Source organism: Vitis vinifera, chromosome 19, assembly GCF_030704535.1.
Source record: "Vitis vinifera cultivar Pinot Noir 40024 chromosome 19, ASM3070453v1".
Lineage (NCBI taxonomy): Eukaryota > Viridiplantae > Streptophyta > Magnoliopsida > Vitales > Vitaceae > Vitis > Vitis vinifera.
In genome coordinates this window covers 17,061,067-17,073,224 of record NC_081823.1, presented here as the reverse complement: position 1 = coordinate 17,073,224, position 12,158 = coordinate 17,061,067, and positions in this window count along the sequence as shown.

Here is a 12,158-nt window from a genome sequence, read left to right as displayed (position 1 = left end):
CTTTTGTGGTACTCGCCCGAACAGTTTTTCGATTCTCGCACGGATTCTGCTCTTTTCCGATACTCGCTCGGATTAAATCATTTTTCGGTACTCTTACTTATTCGACTCTTTTGTGGTACACGCCCGAACTGTTTTTCGATACTCGCACGGCTTCTGTCTTTTTCCGATACTCGCTCGGATTATATCATTTTTCAATACTCACACTTATTCGACTCTTTTCGGGTACTGGCCCGGACAGTTTTTCGATACTCACACGGATTTTGTCATTTTTCGGTAATCGCCCGGATTCTATCATTTTTCAGTACTCACACTTATTTGACGCTTTTCCGGTACTCGACCGGAAAGTTTTTCCATACACGCACGGATTCTACCTTTTTCCGATACACGCTCGGATTATATCATTTTTCGGTACTCTTACTTATTCGACTCTTTTGTGGTACACGCCCGAACTGTTTTTCGATACTCGCACGGATTCTGTCTTTTTCCGATACTCGCTCGGATTATATCATTTTCCAATACTCACACTTATTCGAATCTTTTCGGGTACTGGCCCGGACAGTTTTTCGATACTCACACGGATTTTGTCATTTTTCGGTAATCGCCCGGATTCTATCATTTTTCAGTACTCACACTTATTTGCCGCTTTTCCGGTACTCGACCGGAAAGTTTTTCCATACTCGCACGGATTCTACCTTTTTCCGATACACGCTCGGTTTATATCATTTTTCGGTACTCACACTTATTCGACTCTTTTGTGGTACTCGCCCGAACAGTTTTTCGATTCTCGCACGGATTCTGCTTTTTTCCGATACTCGCTCGGATTAAATCATTTTTCGGTACTCTTACTTATTCGACTCTTTTGTGGTACACGCCCGAACTGTTTTTCGATACTCGCACGGCTTCTGTCTTTTTCCGATACACGCTCGGATTATATCATTTTTCGGTACTCACACTTATTCGACTCTTTTCGGGTACTGGCCCGGACAGTTTTTCGATACTCACACGGATTCTGCCATTTTTCGGCAATCGCCCGGATTCTATCTTTTTTCAGTACTCGCACTTATTCGACGCTCTTCCGGTACTCGACCGGAAAGTTTTTCCATGCTCGCACGGATTCTACCTTTTTCCGATACACGCTCGGTTTATATCATTTTTCGGTACTCACACTTATTCGACTCTTTTGTGGTACTCGCCCGAACAGTTTTTCGATTCTCGCACGGATTCTGCTTTTTTCCGATACTCGCTCGGATTAAATCATTTTTCGGTACTCTTACTTATTCGACTCTTTTGTGGTACACGCCCGAACTGTTTTTCGATACTCGCACGGCTTCTGTCTTTTTCCGATACTCGCTCGGATTATATCATTTTTCAATACTCACACTTATTCGACTCTTTTCGGGTACTGGCCCGGACAGTTTTTCGATACTCACACGGATTTTGTCATTTTTCGGTAATCGCCCGGATTCTATCATTTTTCAGTACTCACACTTATTTGACGCTTTTCCGGTACTCGACCGGAAAGTTTTTCCATACTCGCACGGATTCTACCTTTTTCCGATACACGCTCGGATTATATCATTTTTCGGAACTCTTACTTATTCGACTCTTTTGTGGTACACGCCCGAACTGTTTTTCGATACTCGCACGGATTCTGTCTTTTTCCGATACTCGCTCGGATTATATCATTTTTCAATACTCACACTTATTCGACTCTTTTCGGGTACTGGCCCGGACAGTTTTTCGATACTCACACGGATTTTGTCATTTTTCGGTAATCGCCCGGATTCTATCATTTTTCAGTACTCACACTTATTTGACGCTTTTCCGGTACTCGACCGGAAAGTTTTTCCATACTCGCACGGATTCTACCTTTTTCCGATACACGCTCGGTTTATATCATTTTTCGGTACTCACACTTATTCGACTCTTTTGTGGTACTCGCCCGAACTGTTTTTCGATACTGGCACGGATTCTGTCTTTTTCCGATACTCGCTCGGATTATATCATTTTTCGGTACTCACACTTATTCGACTCTTTTCGGGTACTGGCCCGGACAGTTTTTCGATACTCACACGGATTCTGCCATTTTTTGGCAATCGCCCGGATTCTATCATTTTTCAGTACTCACACTTATTCGACGCTTTTCCGGTACTCGACCGGAAAGTTTTTCCATACTCGCACGGATTCTACCTTTTTCTGATACACGCTCGGTTTATATCATTTTTCGGTACTCACACTTATTCGACTCTTTTGTGGTACTCGCCCGAACTGTTTCTCGATACTCGCACGGATTCTGTCTTTTTCCAATACTCGCTCGGATTATATCATTTTTCGGTACTCACACTTATTCGACTCTTTTCGGGTACTAGCCCGGACAGTTTTTCGATACTCACACGGATTCTGCCATTTTTCGGCAATCGCCCGGATTCTATCTTTTTTCAGTACTCACACTTATTCGACGCTTTTCCGGTACTCGACCGGAAAGTTTTTCCATGCTCGCACGGATTCTACCTTTTTCCGATACACGCTCGGTTTATATCATTTTTCGGTACTCACACTTATTCGACTCTTTTGTGGTACTCGCCCGAACTATTTTTCGATACTCGCACGGATTCTGTCTTTTTCCGATACTCGCTCGGATTATATCATTTTTCGGTACTCACACTTATTCGACTCTTTTCGGGTACTGGCCCGGACAGTTTTTCGATACTCACACGGATTCTGCCATTTTTCGGCAATCGCCCGGATTCTATCATTTTTCAGTACTCACACTTATTCGACGCTTTTCCGGTACTCGACCGGAAAGTTTTTCCATACTCGCACGGATTCTACCTTTTTCCGATACACGCTCGGTTTATATCATTTTTCGGTACTCACACTTATTCGACTCTTTTGTGGTACTCGCCCGAACTGTTTTTCGATACTCGCACGGATTCTGTCTTTTTCCAATACTCGCTCGGATTATATCATTTTTCGGTACTCACACTTATTCGACTCTTTTCGGGTACTGGCCCGGACAGTTTTTCGATACTCACACGGATTCTGCCATTTTTCGGTAATCGCCCCGATTCTATCTTTTTTCAGTACTCACACTTATTCGACGCTTTTCCGGTACTCGACCGGAAAGTTTTTCCATGCTCGCACGGATTCTACCTTTTTCCGATACACGCTCGGTTTATATCATTTTTCGGTACTCACACTTATTCGACTCTTTTGTGGTACTCGCCCGAACAGTTTTTTGATTCTCGCACGAATTCTACTTTTTTCCGATACTCGCTCGGATTAAATCATTTTTCGGTACTCTTACTTATTCGACTCTTTTGTGGTACAGCCCGAACTGTTTTTCGATACTCGCACGGCTTCTGTCTTTTTCCGATACTCGCTCGGATTATATCATTTTTCAATACTCACACTTATTCGACTCTTTTCGGGTACTGGCCCGGACAGTTTTTCGATACTCACACGGATTTTGTCATTTTTCGGTAATCGCCCGGATTCTATCATTTTTCAGTACTCACACTTATTTGACGCTTTTCCGGTACTCGACCGGAAAGTTTTTCCATACACGCACGGATTCTACCTTTTTCCGATACACGCTCGGATTATATCATTTTTCGGTACTCTTACTTATTCGACTCTTTTGTGGTACACGCCCGAACTGTTTTTCGATACTCGCACGGATTCTGTCTTTTTCCGATACTCGCTCGGATTATATCATTTTCCAATACTCACACTTATTCGAATCTTTTCGGGTACTGGCCCGGACAGTTTTTCGATACTCACACGGATTTTGTCATTTTTCGGTAATCGCCCGGATTCTATCATTTTTCAGTACTCACACTTATTTGCCGCTTTTCCGGTACTCGACCGGAAAGTTTTTCCATACTCGCACGGATTCTACCTTTTTCCGATACACGCTCGGTTTATATCATTTTTCGGTACTCACACTTATTCGACTCTGTTGTGGTACTCGCCCGAACAGTTTTTCGATTGTCGCATGGATTCTACCTTTTTCCGATACTCGCTCGGATTATATCATTTTTCGGTACTCCTACTTATTCGACTCTTTTGTGGTACACGCCCGAACTGTTTTTCGATACTCGCACGGATTCTGTCTTTTTCCGATACTCGCTCGGATTATATCATTTTTCAATACTCACACTTATTCGACTCTTGTTTGGTACTGGCCCGGACAGTTTTTCGATACTCACACGGATTCTGTCATTTTTCGGTAATCGCCCGGATTCTATCATTTTTCAGTACTCACACTTATTTGACGCTTTTCCGGTACTCGACCGGAAAGTTTTTCCATACTCGCACGGATTCTACCTTTTTCCGATACACGCTCGGATTATATCATTTTTCGGTACTCTTACTTATTCGACTCTTTTGTGGTACACGCCCGAACTGTTTTTCGATACTCGCACGGATTCTGTCTTTTTCCGATACTCGCTCGGATTATATCATTTTCCAATACTCACACTTATTCGAATCTTTTCGGGTACTGGCCCGGACAGTTTTTCGATACTCACACGGATTTTGTCATTTTTCGGTAATCGCCCGGATTCTATCATTTTTCAGTACTCACACTTATTTGACGCTTTTCTGGTACTCGACCGGAAAGTTTTTCCATACTCGCACGGATTCTACCTTTTTCCGATACACGCTCGGTTTATATCATTTTTCGGTACTCACACTTATTCGACTCTTTTGTGGTACTCGCCCGAACTGTTTTTCGATACTCGCACGGATTCTGTCTTTTTCCGATACTCGCTCGGATTATATCATTTTTCGGTACTCACACTTATTCGACTCTTTTCGGGTACTCGCCCGGACAGTTTTTCGATACTCACACGGATTCTGCCATTTTTCGGCAATCGCCCGGATTCTATCATTTTTCAGTACTGACACTTATTCGACGCTTTTCCGGTACTCGACCGGAAAGTTTTTCCATACACGCACGGATTCTACCTTTTTCCGATACACGCTCGGATTATATCATTTTTCGGTACTCTTACTTATTCGACTCTTTTGTGGTACACGCCCGAACTGTTTTTCGATACTCGCACGGATTCTGTCTTTTTCCGATACTCGCTCGGATTATATCATTTTCCAATACTCACACTTATTCGAATCTTTTCGGGTACTGGCCCGGACAGTTTTTCGATACTCACACGGATTTTGTCATTTTTCGGTAATCGCCCGGATTCTATCATTTTTCAGTACTCACACTTATTTGCCGCTTTTCCGGTACTCGACCGGAAAGTTTTTCCATACTCGCACGGATTCTACCTTTTTCCGATACACGCTCGGTTTATATCATTTTTCGGTACTCACACTTATTCGACTCTGTTGTGGTACTCGCCCGAACAGTTTTTCGATTGTCGCATGGATTCTACCTTTTTCCGATACTCGCTCGGATTATATCATTTTTCGGTACTCTTACTTATTCGACTCTTTTGTGGTACACGCCCGAACTGTTTTTCGATACTCGCACGGCTTCTGTCTTTTTCCGATACTCGCTCGGATTATATCATTTTTCAATACTCACACTTATTCGACTCCTTTCGGGTACTGGCCCGGACAGTTTTTCGATACTCACATGGATTTTGTCATTTTTCGGTAATCGCCCGGATTCTATCATTTTTCAGTACTCACACTTATTTGACGCTTTTCCGGTACTCGACCGGAAAGTTTTTCCATACTCGCACGGATTCTACCTTTTTCCGATACACGCTCGGATTATATCATTTTTCGGTACTCTTACTTATTCGACTCTTTTGTGGTACACGCCCGAACTGTTTTTCGATACTCGCACGGCTTCTGTCTTTTTCCGATACTCGCTCGGATTATATCATTTTTCAATACTCACACTTATTCGACTCTTTTCCGGTACTGGCCCGGACAGTTTTTCGATACTCACATGGATTTTGTCATTTTTCGGTAATCGCCCGGATTCTATCATTTTTCAGTACTCACACTTATTTGACGCTTTTCCGGTACTCGACCGGAAAGTTTTTCCATACTCGCACGGATTCTACCTTTTTCTGATACACGCTCGGTTTATATCATTTTTCGGTACTCACACTTATTCGACTCTTTTGTGGTACTCGCCCGAACAGTTTTTCGATTGTCGCATGGATTCTGCCTTTTTCCGATACTCGCTCGGATTATATCATTTTTCGGTACTCTTACTTATTCGACTCTTTTGTGGTACACGCCCGAACTGTTTTTCGATACTCGCACGGATTCTGTCTTTTTCCGATACTCGCTCGGATTATATCATTTTTCAATACTCACACTTGTTCGACTCTTGTCGGGTACTGGCCCGGACAGTTTTTCGATACTCACACGGATTTTGTCATTTTTCGGTAATCGCCCGGATTCTATCATTTTTCAGTACTCACACTTATTTGACGCTTTTCCGGTACTCGACTGGAAAGTTTTTCCATACTCGCACGGATTCTACCTTTTTCCGATACACGCTCGGATTATATCATTTTTCGGTACTCTTACTTATTCGACTCTTTTGTGGTACACGCCCGAACTGTTTTTCGATACTCGCACGGATTCTGTCTTTTTCCGATACTCGCTCGGATTATATCATTTTCTAATAATCACACTTATTCGAATCTTTTCGGGTACTGGCCCGGACAGTTTTTCGATACTCACACGGATTTTGTCATTTTTCGGTAATCGCCCGGATTCTATCATTTTTCAGTACTCACACTTATTTGACGCTTTTCGGGTACTCGACCGGAAAGTTTTTCCATACTCGCACGGATTCTACCTTTTTCCGATACACGCTCGGTTTATATCATTTTTCGGTACTCACACTTATTCGACTCTTTTGTGGTACACGCCCGAACTATTTTTCGATACTCGCACGGATTCTGTCTTTTTCCGATACTCGCTCGGATTATATCATTTTTCGGTACTCACACTTATTCGACTCTTTTCGGGTACTGGCCCGGACAGTTTTTCGATACTCACACGGATTCTGCCATTTTTCGGCAATCGCCCGGATTCTATCATTTTTCAGTACTCACACTTAATCGACGCTTTTCCGGTACTCGACCGGAAAGTTTTTCCATACTCGCACGGATTCTACCTTTTTCCTATACACGCTCGGTTTATATCATTTTTCGGTACTCACACTTATTCGACTCTTTTGTGGTACTCGCCCGAACTGTTTTTCGATACTCGCACGGATTCTGTCTTTTTCCAATACTCGCTCGGATTATATCATTTTTCGGTACTCACACTTATTCGACTCTTTTCGGGTACTGGCCCGGACAGTTTTTCGATACTCACACGGATTCTGCCATTTTTCGGCAATCGCCCGGATTCTATCTTTTTTCAGTACTCACACTTATTCGACGCTTTTCCGGTACTCGATCGGAAAGTTTTTCCATGCTCGCACGGATTCTACCTTTTTCCGATACACGCTCGGTTTATATCATTTTTCGGTACTCACACTTATTCGACTCTTTTGTGGTACTCGCCCGAACAGTTTTTCGATTCTCGCACGGATTCTGCTTTTTTCCGATACTCGCTCGGATTAAATCATTTTTCGGTACTCTTACTTATTCGACTCTTTTGTGGTACACGCCCGAACTGTTTTTCGATACTCGCACGGCTTCTGTCTTTTTCCGATACTCACTCGGATTATATCATTTTTCAATACTCACACTTATTCGACTCTTTTCGGGTACTGGCCCGACAGTTTTTCGATACTCACACGGATTTTGTCATTTTTCGGTAATCGCCCGGATTCTATCATTTTTCAGTACTCACACTTATTTGACGCTTTTCCGGTACTCGACCGGAAAGTTTTTCCATACTCGCACGGATTCTACCTCTTTCCGATACACGCTCGGATTATATCATTTTTCGGTACTCTTACTTATTCGACTCTTTTGTGGTACACGCCCGAACTGTTTTTCGATACTCGCACGGATTCTGTCTTTTTCCGATACTCGCTCGGATTATATCATTTTCCAATACTCACACTTATTCGAATCTTTTCGGGTACTGGCCCGAACAGTTTTTCGATACTCACACGGATTTTGTCATTTTTCGGTAATCGCCCGGATTCTATCATTTTTCAGTACTCACACTTATTTGACGCTTTTCCGGTACTCGACCGGAAAGTTTTTCCATACTCGCACGGATTCTACCTTTTTCCGATACTCGCTCGGATTAAATCATTTTTCGGTACTCTTACTTATTCGACTCTTTTGTGGTACACGCCCGAACTGTTTTTCGATACTCGCACGGCTTCTGTCTTTTTCCGATACTCACTCGGATTATATCATTTTTCAATACTCACACTTATTCGACTCTTTTCGGGTACTGGCCCGGACAGTTTTTCGATACTCACACGGATTTTGTCATTTTTCGGTAATCGCCCGGATTCTATCATTTTTTAGTACTCACACTTATTTGACGCTTTTCCGGTACTCGACCGGAAAGTTTTTCCATACTCGCACGGATTCTACCTTTTTCCGATACACGCTCGGATTATATCATTTTTCGGTACTCTTACTTATTCGACTCTTTTGTGGTACACGCCCGGACTGTTTTTCGATACTCGCACGGATTCTGTCTTTTTCCGATACTCACTCGGATTATATCATTTTCCAATACTCACACTTATTCGAATCTTTTCGGGTACTGGCCCGGACAGTTTTTCGATACTCACACGGATTTTGTCATTTTTCGGTAATCGCCCGGATTCTATCATTTTTCAGTACTCACACTTATTTGACGCTTTTCCGGTACTCGACCGGAAAGTTTTTCCATACTCGCACGGATTCTACCTTTTTCCGATACACGCTCGGATTATATCATTTTTCGGTACTCTTACTTATTCGACTCTTTTGTGGTACACGCCCGAACTGTTTTTCGATACTCGCACGGATTCTGTCTTTTTCCGATACTCGCTCGGATTATATCATTTTTCAATACTCACACTTATTCGACTCTTTTCGGGTACTGGCCCGGACAGTTTTTCGATACTCACACGGATTTTGTCATTTTTCGGTAATCGCCCGGATTCTATCATTTTTCAGTACTCACACTTATTTGACGCTTTTCCGGTACTCGACCGGAAAGTTTTTCCATACTCGCACGGATTCTACCTTTTTCCGATACTCGCTCGGATTAAATCATTTTTCGGTACTCTTACTTATTCGACTCTTTTGTGGTACACGCCCGAACTGTTTTTCGATACTCGCACGGCTTCTGTCTTTTTCCGATACTCACTCGGATTATATCATTTTTCAATACTCACACTTATTCGACTCTTTTCGGGTACTGGCCCGGACAGTTTTTCGATACTCACACGGATTTTGTCATTTTTCGGTAATCGCCCGGATTCTATCATTTTTCAGTACTCACACTTATTTGACGCTTTTCCGGTACTCGACCGGAAAGTTTTTCCATACTCGCACGGATTCTACCTTTTTCCGATACACGCTCGGATTATATCATTTTTCGGTACTCTTACTTATTCGACTCTTTTGTGGTACACGCCCGAACTGTTTTTCGATACTCGCACGGATTCTGTCTTTTTCCGATACTCGCTCGGATTATATCATTTTCCAATACTCACACTTATTCGAATCTTTTCGGGTACTGGCCCGGACAGTTTTTCGATACTCACACGGATTTTGTCATTTTTCGGTAATCGCCCGGATTCTATCATTTTTCAGTACTCACACTTACTTGACGCTTTTCCGGTACTCAACCGGAAAGTTTTTCCATACTCGCACGGATTCTACCTTTTTCCGATACACGCTCGGATTATATCATTTTTCGGTACTCTTACTTATTCGACTCTTTTGTGGTACACGCCCGAACTGTTTTTCGATACTCGCACGGATTCTGTCTTTTTCCGATACTCGCTCGGATTATATCATTTTTCAATACTCACACTTATTCGACTCTTTTCGGGTACTGGCCCGGACAGTTTTTCGATACTCACACGGATTTTGTCATTTTTCGGTAATCGCCCGGATTCTATCATTTTTCAGTACTCACACTTATTTGACGCTTTTCCGGTACTCGACCGGAAAGTTTTTCCATACTCGCACGGATTCTACCTTTTTCCGATACACGCTCGGTTTATATCATTTTTCGGTACTCACACTTATTCGACTCTTTTGTGGTACTCGCCCGAACTGTTTTTCGATACTCGCACGGATTCTGTCTTTTTCCGATACTCGCTCGGATTATATCATTTTTCGGTACTCACACTTATTCGACTCTTTTCGGGTACTGGCCCGGACAGTTTCTCGATACTCACACGGATTCTGCCATTTTTCGGCAATCGCCCGGATTCTATCTTTTTTCAGTACTCACACTTATTCGACGCTTTTCCGGTACTCGACCGGAAAGTTTTTCCATACTCGCACGGATTCTACCTTTTTCCGATACACGCTCGGTTTATATCATTTTTCGGTACTCACACTTATTCGACTCTTTTGTGGTACTCGCCCGAACTGTTTTTCGATACTCGCACGGATTCTGTCTTTTTCCGATACTCGCTCGGATTATATCATTTTTCGGTACTCACACTTATTCGACTCTTTTCGGGTACTGGCCCGGACAGTTTCTCGATACTCACACGGATTCTGCCATTTTTCGGCAATCGCCCGGATTCTATCTTTTTTCAGTACTCACACTTATTCGACGCTTTTCCGGTACTCGACCGGAAAGTTTTTCCATACTCGCACGGATTCTACCTTTTTCCGATACACGGTCGGTTTATATCATTTTTCGGTACTCACACTTATTCGACTCTTTTGTGGTACTCGCCTGAACTGTTTTTCGATACTCGCACGGATTCTGTCTTTTTCCGATACTCGCTCGGATTATATCATTTTTCGGTACTCTTACTTATTCGACTCTTTTGTGGTACACGCCCGAACTGTTTTTCGATACTCGCACGGATTCTGTCTTTTTCCGATACTCGCTCGGATTATATCATTTTTCAATACTCACACTTATTCGACTCTTTTCGGGTACTGGCCCGGACAGTTTTTCGATACTCACACGGATTTTGCCATTTTTCGGTAATCGCCCGGATTCTATCATTTTTCAGTACTCAGACTTATTCGACGCTTTTCCGGTACTCGACCGGAAAGTTTTTCCATACTCGCACGGATTCTACCTTTTTCCGATACACGCTCGGTTTATATCATTTTTCGGTACTCACACTTATTCGACTCTTTTGTGGTACTCGCCCGAACTGTTTTTCGATACTCGCACGGATTCTGTCTTTTTCCGATACTCGCTCGGATTATATCATTTTTCGGTACTCACACTTATTCGACTCTTTTCGGGTACTGGCCCGGACAGTTTTTCGATACTCACACGGATTCTGCCATTTTTCGGTAATCGCCCAGATTCTATCATTTTTCAGTACTCACACTTATTCGACGCTTTTCCGGTACTCGACCGGAAAGTTTTTCCATACTCGCACGGATTCTACCTTTTTCCGATACACGCTCGGTTTATATCATTTTTCGGTACTCACACTTATTCGACTCTTTTGTGGTACTCGCCCGAACTGTTTTTCGATACTCGCACGGATTCTGTCTTTTTCCGATACTCGCTCGGATTATATCATTTTTCGGTACTCACACTTATTCGACTCTTTTCGGGTACTGGCCCGGACAGTTTTTCGATACTCACACGGATTCTGCCATTTTTCGGCAATCGCCCGGATTCTATCTTTTTTCAGTACTCACACTTATTCGACGCTTTTCCGGTACTCGACCGGAAAGTTTTTCCATACTCGCACGGATTCTACCTTTTTCCGATACACGCTCGGTTTCTATCATTTTTCGATACTCACACTTATTCGACTCTTTTGTGGTACTCGCCCGAACTGTTTTTCGATACTCGCACGGATTCTGTCTTTTTCCGATACTCGCTCGGATTATATCATTTTTCGGTACTCTTACTTATTCGACTCTTTTGTGGTACACGCCCGAACTGTTTTTCGATACTCGCACGGATTCTGTCTTTTTCCGATACTCGCTCGGATTATATCATTTTTCAATACTCACACTTATTCGACTCTTTTCGGGTACTGGCCCGGACAGTTTTTCGATACTCACACGGATTTTGCCATTTTTCGGTAATCGCCC